Source organism: Palaemon carinicauda, chromosome 23 (assembly GCF_036898095.1).
Source record: "Palaemon carinicauda isolate YSFRI2023 chromosome 23, ASM3689809v2, whole genome shotgun sequence".
In the NCBI taxonomy this organism is placed as follows: domain Eukaryota; kingdom Metazoa; phylum Arthropoda; class Malacostraca; order Decapoda; family Palaemonidae; genus Palaemon; species Palaemon carinicauda.
Window position 1 is genome coordinate 38459812 of NC_090747.1, and position 10301 is coordinate 38470112.

Below are 10301 nucleotides of genomic sequence, written 5' to 3' on the forward strand. Positions count from 1 at the left end.
ACACTCTCAACAGCAAAAGAATTAAGCTGTTGTGAAGACTCGTAATTACCATTCCTCGGCTCACACAACTTCAGACTCAGGTCGTCTGCCTCACCATGTATCAACAGTTCAGCATGTTTTCTTCATCTATCCATGATATCTGCTCCCCGAAGCACTCTGGTCGACAGAACCAATACGTCCTTTCCAGTTCATAAGCCGAAATCCATTGGTTTTCCTTCTCACAGACGGCTTCACATTTGCAGCAACTTACTGAACTTCTGGATTACTCCCCCTCCCCGATGTTCGGGAAATTTAGCTGCTCATCATTTTCTTTTATATTTCTTAGTAAAATTTAATCTCCAAGACAATCGCTGCAGTCCCTCGAACCACGCTCTGCTACCATATAATATCCAAGGGGGTAGAGAGAGACGTCAGTTCTTCACACAGGAACTTTATTAATTAAAACATACACGGGAGCAATACCAAAGCTTAAGTCTCAGAGACACCAAGGTTACAAGGGAACAAGCATTAATGATTATCATTACAAGACAACAAGGTTAGGAGGGAACAGGCAATAAGGATTGTTATCTGTTAAAGAGTAGTTGGTTGAGAGTGCACCAGCTATCCTTTTGGGTACTACCACTAGAGAGTTAAGGGGTCATTTGACTGGCCAGACAGTACTACATTGGATCCTTCCTTTTGGTTACGGTTCACTTTTCCTTTGCCTACACATACACCAAATAGTCTGGCATATTCTTTACAGGTTATCCTCTATCCTCATACACCTAACAACACTTGAGATTACAAAACAATTTTTCTTCACCCAAAGGGTTGACTACTGCACTGAAATTGTTCAGTGGGTACTTTCCTCTTAGTAATGGTAGAAGAGACTCTTTAGCTATGGTAAGCAGCTCTTCTAAGAGAAGGACACTCCGAAATCAAACCATTATTCTCTAGTCTTGGGTAGTGACATAGCCTCTGTACCATGGTCTTCCACTGTCTTGGGTTAAAGTTCTCTTGCTTGGAGGTACGCTCTGGTACACTATTCTATCTAAATTCTCTTCCCCTTTTTTCATTGAAGTTTTTATAGTTTATATACGAAATATTTATTTCAATGTTTTCACAATTATCAAACTATTTTTATTTTTCCTTGTTTCCTTTCCTCACTGGGCTATTTTCCCTATTGGGCAGCTGGAATTATAGCATCCTGCTTTTCCAACTAGGGTTGTAGCTTAGCAAGTAATAATAATAATAATAATAATAATAATAATAATAATAATAATAATAATAATAATAAAAGTCTGTTACAATATTTTGCTAATGTCTTGCAACCGATCTTGTTTTTCTTTTACTTACATTCTTCATCATTAATTCTTTATCAGTTATTTTAACGCACAGATACTTACATGATTCAGTATTTTCCATTATTTAATCATTCATAATCATGACCAGAACTACTCCTCGTGGTTTCCTACTAACCTCTCTCTCTCTCTCTCTCTCTCTCTCTCTCTCTCTCTCTCTCTCTCTCTCTCTCTCTCTCTCTCTCTCTCTCTCTCTCAGTTTATATCTTCTTCAGTATACTGTATATTAATCAAATTATTTCTCTAGCCATGGAAGTGCTGTAGGCAAATCCTTGTCAGAAAGAGCCATTGGGATTTTTGATGACCTAATAATATCTCAGATATCTTAATCGATCAGCAGTAATAGCTCTTTGAATACCAGAGATGGACCTGGTATGCTGAGGAATAAAATTATGAGTACGAGTTTTCTTTAATAGAAATTTATGTACGAACACACACATACACATACACACAGACGTACACAAATAACCACACACACACACACTTATAGATATGTGTACTCAGTTCACACGGGTTTTATGAAAGATATTGGTGGCGACTGTGTGATTTGGAAATCAATGTAGATCAATGTAGTGTGTCTCTTCACACGCTGCGGATATAATATACGTGCGGCAGAAGAACCAGGTAGTAGTTATTTGTAAACGACATGCAATGCAAAGGCCCACTTCCCACGAGTGGTTTGAAACAGTGCAGCAGATTTCCGCATGCCAATGAGCATGTCCTCATATGACCGGTAATTTTCTGCATCGGTGTTTGTTCGTAATCGAAAACTTGAAGAACAAAGTGTTTTTTTTTATACATAAGGAACGGAAGGCTAAAAAGAAGCAACTACGTTTATGGTGGAGCCACTAAATAAAATAATAATAATAATAATAATAATAATAATAATAATAATAATAATAATAATAATAATAATAATAATAATAACTATTATTATTATTATTATTATTATTATTATTATTATTATTATTATTATTATTATTATTAGGCGAGTCCACCGTTATGCAGTTGCTACTTTGTAGCTCCCTCTCTATTATATACACAGAGACCAATTTCTTCTGTATGTCCTCCATCTTTATCAAACACTTAGAGGCTAAGTATTAATTTCACTAATGAAGACAAACTGCACGGAAAACAATCGCTCCTAGGAATATGTGCTTTTTAACATATTAATATCTTCTGTAAGATTTCAATCCGTTCGTTTCAATCGGGGCTAAGAGACTGAAAAAAAAAGCAACATGTATACAAAAGGAACCAAAATTATCGGATATTTTATCAACATGTAAGGAAAAAATAAACATGTTGAGATATATAATAGGAATGGTATATAACAGATGAACAATAAAACTAGTAAAATGGGTTTCTAGAAATTAGAAAAGACGAATGGGAAGGGAGAGAAGACGATGGATTGACAAATTAAGAAAGTTTGCCTGTATGGACTGGCATAGAAAGACCATAAACATACGTGTTTGGAAGATCATGTCTTAGGCCTTTGTCCTGCTGTGGATGGACAGTTTACAACGGATACAACCAAAGAGCATAAGTTACCCTTAAGTCCACACTCTTTCGTGTAGATGCAATAGCTCCTCCTTTATTTAAACGAGATGCCTTAGTCACCCAATCTCAAATGGGAAAGGCAACCCTTTTGGATGATATGTTTGACAATAAGTAGAGTCAAAAGAAATTTGAACCTCCTCATTTCTGTTTTCCTGACGCTAAACTAACTAGTTTAGCTTTCCGATTTCGTGAAATTAAAGCTCTGTTGATTGACCTTGATGCTTATGGAGGTGTAGACCCAAATGGTATTTTTCCTTTGTTTTTTTTTATAAAGACTGCAGTTTTCATAGCTCTAAAGTTAGCTGCTATTTTGTCAAGTTAGCAAGAAAAGGAGCTTTTAGTACTTGTTGAAGAAATGCTAATATTACTGATCATGTAAATATGTTTTTGGTAACTCAAGTCCAACGGATTACCGCGCAATTTCCAGAACTCCCATATTATCTATAGTTTTTGAACGTCTTGTGGCATGATGTCTTGATAGCATTGCTCAAGGTAATCATCTGTTCACTAATTTTCAATCTAATTTTTTTAAAGGACTCTCCGGATGTGATACCCTCATTACAATCTCCAATGATGTACAGAAATCCCTTGATGGTGGTTTGGAAATTCGTATGATTTGCCTTGATTTTAGTATTGCCTTTGAAGGTGGTAATCATGAGGCCCTTTTTATCCAACTCAAACAGTTAGAGGTGGGCGGGTCGTGGCTTTGCATTATTATTGAATTTTTAAATAATAGATCTCAAATAGTTGTTGTTGGTGGGCACCATAGTGAGTATAGTAATGCGATAGCTGGTGTTCCACAGGGTTGTGTTTTTGGTCCATTACTTTTCATATAATATACATATGACATGTAGTTTGGCCTAGAAAATAATTATGTTATATATGCAGATGATGCTACTCTCGTCTCATCAATTTCATTTCCTGAATGTAGATTTGGGGTATCTTAATCCGTTAATAAATATCTAGCTAAAATTAGTCCATGATGCAAAATATAGGGTACGAAATTGAATCCTAACAAAACTCAATGAATGATGTAAGTATGTCAAGGACCATGGCTTCTTAATATCAGGATCTCAACATTAATGTTTTTCTTAACTATGGAGGACTCTTTTAAAATTTTAGGTGTGATTCTTGACAACAAATTTACTTTTGAGAAACACATTATATCTCTGTCTTCTTCAATTGTAATAAAAATTTACCTTAATGAGAACGTCTTTTAAGATTTTCGGTAATTAATCTATTCTGAAGAAGTGTTTTAATTCTTTCATTTTTCTCCTGTCTGGTCTTCACTGCTGATTCTCATCTTAATTTGTCGGACAGGAACTTAGGGTCTATTCAATTTTTTATTCCAGATCTAGGTATAAATCCTTAGCACTGTCATTTAATTAGTTCATTATGCATGTTGCATGGGATTTTTAATAATTATGACCATCCTTTACATTTAGATCTTCCTGGACACTTCCATCCTGTTCCTAAAACTAAGCATGCAGTTAATTCTAATAGCCAGGCCTTCTTCATTATGAGGCTCAATACTACACAGTATTCTAGAAGTTTTTCTTACTGCTGTGACCATGTTGTGGAATGATATTCCTAATAGGGTAGTTGAATCAGTAGAATTTCAAAAGTTCAAAGAGCCAGGAAATGTTTTAATGTTGAAAAGTGTAACATAAGTCTTTTTTTATAGTTTATATATGACATATCTGTTTTGATGCTGTTACTGTTTTTAAAATATTTCTTGTTAATTCTTTCTCATATCGTTTACTTATTTCCTTATTTACTTTCATCTCTGTGTTATTTTTCCCTATTGGAGCCCTTGGGCTTGTAGCTTCTTGCTTTTACAATTGAGGTTGTAGCTGAGCTAATAATAATAATAATAATAATAATAATAATAATAATAATAATAATAATAATAATAATAATAATAATAGTAAAATGTGTTTGTGCTGGCTCTAGACCAATTGATTACATCCCAATTCCCATAACTCCCATATCATATATAGTTTCTGAAGGTCTTTTGGCAAAACGTCTATATTTGTTTGCTGAAGGTAACCATCTGTTCCCTAGTTTTCAATTTGGTTTTATTAAGGCCCTTGAGTATGTGATGCCTTTCTTACAACCTCTATGCAGTACAGAAATCCCTTGATTATGGGCAGGAAGTTCGCATGATATGCCTTGATTTTGGTGCTGTCTTTGATTGTGTAAATCATGAGGCCCTTGTTTTCAAACTCAAACATCATTATTACATTTTTGATTAAAAGATCGCAGAGTTTTTGTTGATGGGCACCATGGTGGGTATAGGAATGAGATATCTGGTATCACTCAGGGTAGTGCTCTTGGTCCATTAACTTCTTAGTATATACACATGACATGTGGTTAGGCCTAGAAAACAAGCTTGTTGCATATGCAGGTGATGTTCCTCTTTTTTTCATCAATTGCATCTGCTGAATGTAGATCTTGGTTTGTTGAGTCCCTTAATAGACATCTAGCTAAAATTGGTGCACAGTGCAAATTATGGGGTATGAAGTTGAATCCCAATAAAACTCAAAGTATGAATGTAAGTAGGTCAAAGGTATGGGTTCCTCAACAACCGGATCTCTGCATGCATAATGTTTCTTTAATTTGTATGGTTCTTTTAAAATTTTAAGTGTGATTCTCTAAAGCGGATTTACTTTTGAGAAACCCCTTAGGTCTGTTTCTTCTTCAATTGCACAAAAATTTGGCGTCTTAGGAAAGTCTTTTAAGATTTTCTTTGATGAATCTTTTCTGAGGAAGTGTTTCAATTCTTTCATTCCGATTAATGTTCTCCTGTCTGGTCTGCAGCAGCTGATTCTCATCCTAATTTGCTGGACAGGAACTTAGGGTCTACTAAATATTTTATTCATGATATAGTTATTAATCTCTGGCACCGTTGTTCAATTAGTTCATCATGCATGTTGCAGATGATTTTTTTTTATAATACTGACCATCCTTAACTTTCCGGTCATATGGTAAAGTTCCCTCCTTTCTGTAATCCTAGGCATGCAGTTTACTATGATAGTCAGGCGTTCTCCATCATAAGGCTTAATACTACACAGTACTCTAGAAGTTTCTGTTCCTGCTATGACTAAGTTGCGAAATGATCTTCCTAATCGGGTAGTTGAATCAGTAGAACTCCAAAAGTTCAAACTTGCAGCAAATGTTTTTCTGTTGAACAGGCTGATATAAGTCCTTTTTTTATAGTTTATATATGACATATCTGTAATAATATTGTTATTTTTTTTAAATACTTTATTTTGATTGTTAACTACTTCCTTTATCGTTAATTCATTTCCTTTTTTCCTTTCCTTACTGAGCTATTTTTTCCTTTTGGAGACCTCGGGCTTATAGCATCTTGCTTTTCCAACTATGGTTGCGGCTTAGTTAGAAATATATATATATATATATATATATATATATATATATATATATATATATATATATATATATATATATTACCGTAATTGGAGATATATTTTATTAATATTTTTTTACCAACGGTCATAAATTCAGTCGAACAACCTAGTGGATCAATGCGAACTTTGGGTGTGGAGGAAATGGCCCAGGAAATGGCCCACAAAATCTCCATGGAGCCACTGGCAGCAGGATGACTGATTGGGTATAAGGTGATAGACAAGATGTCTCCGGCTTTTACTCACGATGCCTGGTAGATGACCTTACTAATCTTACACTTTAGTGAGGTCTTTACTTGGAGATACATACGGAGGGGAATAATTATATTGATGAAAATCTTATATATAAACAAAAAGGATTTACAATATTTAGAAGTTTTTCTTGGCCAATTTCCATTTTGAAAAAGGTTGTAAATCAATTCTTAGAAAATAAAAATCCAGTGTTGATGGTATTTTTGGACTATGGAAAAGCCTTTGATTGTCTCACTGGTCAATTTTGTGGAGAGGCCTGCGTTATCATGGAATTTTTCTTGTATATATAAGTTTGATTAAGTCTATTCACGATTATAGCGAGTGCAAAGGTAATAAAGTTAGTGGAATCCTATCAAATGAATTTCCAGTGAACTGTTGATGATATCATTTGAATATGCTGTCTCTTCTGTTGTTTATCCTCGTTATTGATTTTATAATGCATAGAAAAGTAGGAGATAGTAGAGGAGGATTGGACTGGACTGGTAATAGGAAATTGGAGGACACGGAGTATGCTGATTATGGTGTCCTTGTTAGTGGAACACCACATGATTTGCAATGCTTGCTTACTAGAATGCATGGAGTATCATAGGCAGTTAGGCTCAAGAAAAACAAAAGAAAGAAATGGATGAGGAGAAAGGCATGTGCAATGGAATATGAAATATCATTGGAAGGAAAAAGAATAACTGAGGTAGAATCTTTTCAGTATGTAGGAACCGTAATCACTAATGCAGCGGCATTATAGTTGATTTTTTTTATGATAGATCAAAAAATAACAGCCAGACAATGTCAAGGTTAGTTAAAATATAGAAAACGAGTGGATTGAAATTACATATAAAGATATGATCAGTGTTAGTGCATTGTTGCACAGTCATTAGTTGTCGTATGACAAAGAAACGATCACCAAAAGATTTAGTAGATTTGAGAACAAAACCATCAGAAGGATATTGGGAGTTAGAAGGCAAATAGGATTAGAAATTAGAATATGAGAGAGATTACTCAAGTACCGCATGTAGATTGGATCATGGGAAGTGTTTGATGGAGATTGTTTGGCTTTCCCGAGAGCGATTAGTTCACGAAACGTTTAAATGGGATCCACAATGCACTAGAAGAGATGGATCCCCAGACATACATGGCTGAGGTCTATGAAGCGTGATGCAAGAGAAGGGCAATGAAGAAGTATTGAAATAAAGCTGAAGATAGAGACGATAGGATAACTCTAACCGAGGCCCTTTGCATCATGAGCGTAGTAAGAAATACCCCCATAATTTGCAACATGCACTAATTTTAGCCAGATATATATTAAGGGATTCACCAACCACAGACCTACATTCAGAAGATGGAATTGATGCAAAGAGAGTAGCATCGTCTGCATATGAAACAAGCTTGTTTTCTAGACCAAACCACATGCCATACATATATAGTATTAAAAGTAATCGGCTAATCACTCTACCCTGAGGAACACCAGATAACAACAACTCTTTGCGATCTATTGCTTGAAAATTCAATAATGACGTTACGAACCAGCCAGCCCATTCCCAACTGTTTGAATTTGAAAAACAGGACCTTATGATCCGCACAGTCAAAGGCAGCACTAAAATCAAGGCCAATCATACGAACTTCCTAACCACAATCATTTAAATAATCAATATATATATATATATATATATATATATATATATATATATATATATATATATATATATATATATATATATATAAATATATATATATATATGTATATATATATATATATATATATATATATATATATATATGTATACTTATATATATATATATATATATATATATATATATATGTATACTTATATATATATATATATATATTTATATATTTATATATATATATATATATATATATATAGAGAGAGAGAGAGAGAGAGAGAGAGAGAGAGAGAGAGAGAGAGATATATATATATATATATATATATATATATATATATATATATATATATATATATATATATATATATGTGTGTGTGTGTGTGTGTGTGTGCGTGTGTGTGTGTATGTTAGTGTGCGTATGTGTGTGGGTGTTTGTGTGTACGCATACTAAAATAGATAGGTAGATATAATAAAGAACTAAAAATTGTAGACAATTATTTACAGGATTATCAAAGTTTTCATGTAAAAATCTGATTACCTTATATATGCTTAAGTTCATATTTATATTCAATTACAAAAGAAATATTTCTTTAGATGTATAATTCGTTTTTATAGTTTCAGTCTTAGAAGAACTTCTATCAAAATCAGCAACAAATATTTTTATTGGGTTGATAGAGTCCATAACTCTGCACACATATAACTCGTGATCCCTACCCCTGAACTATCAGCATACAAATGAACAAATTATGAGATATGTTTTCTGGTATCGTTAATCAATTGTCTCCTCGCTAATTTTGTTCTGCAATGACCTATCAATGAAATCCTTCGGTTTTGTTGAAGTAAGAAAAACTTCATAATGGTTGCCTAAATGACTTTACTCCTATTCAGGTAATGAGGTATGAGTTGTACTTTTTTTATTTGATTTATTTTTTTTTCATCTTTTTTTTTGTTGAAAGATCACTGATTCTCTTTGTTGGATATCAAAGCTGAATTTAAAAAAAAAGTTAAAACTAACTTTTTAATCTTATTTTTCACAAGCAAATAACTGAAATATTTGAATCTTAACAGTGAGACTTCTCTGATTTTATTTAACAATGTAATCTGTAAATGAAAAAGGAAATCATATATGATATATTTTTATTTTGGGATTATTTGTTCACTTCGCCATTAATGCAAAATTATACTTAAAGTTTGAATCATTCAATTGTGTATAACATCTGCCATTTTACTGAAACGAGTTCATCCATAAAAATGTGAAAATCTTCACAATGTAATTTTGATATTTTTTTCCATGTATTATTTTCTAGAATAATATGTTATCCCCTTAGCTAATAATAACATATAACTATTGATTTGATGTTTTATATTTTTTCCACATCATATTTGTGTTCACTGAATTTATCTTAAGGAAGTAGTGTTTAGTAAATTAAACGTTCGAAATCTCTATAACTACGAGAAAACGCACACTATCAACAGACGTGGCGCACATAACGGTGTCTTGTTTCTGATCTGGGTTTATTAAGCACAATATGACACTGAACGCAGAGAGTTCATTTTTCTTTTTAAGCGAGAGCATTTGGGTTTCCCAGTCTGACGGTGACATCATGTTTATATAACTGAGGAGAGCCTCAGAGAGCTGGGTTAAACATAAACCAGGAGTTACGTCAATAAAAACTAAAAAAATACAAACTTCTTCAGAAGTTTAATCTTGTCTTTTAGTTATACAGGATGAAATAAGTCTCTTCATATATTCTGTTTCATCATTCTACTTTGTTGGTTATTTTCATATATATTTCTCTTATTTGTTTATTATGTATTATACTTTCCTTTTCAAGATCATTTTACGTAATTGGCCTCATACTTTGGGCTCGTGGCATTCCCTGTCCAGCTGAGGTAGCAGGTTGGCTTGTAATAATAATATTAATAATTATGATAAATATAATAACAATATTAATCTTTATTATTATTATTATCATCATTATTATTATTATTATTATTATTATTATTATTATTATTATTGTTGTTGTTGTTGTTGTTGTTGTTGTTGTTGTTGTTGTTGTTGTTGTTGTTGTTGTTGTTGTTGTTGTTGTTAATAATAATC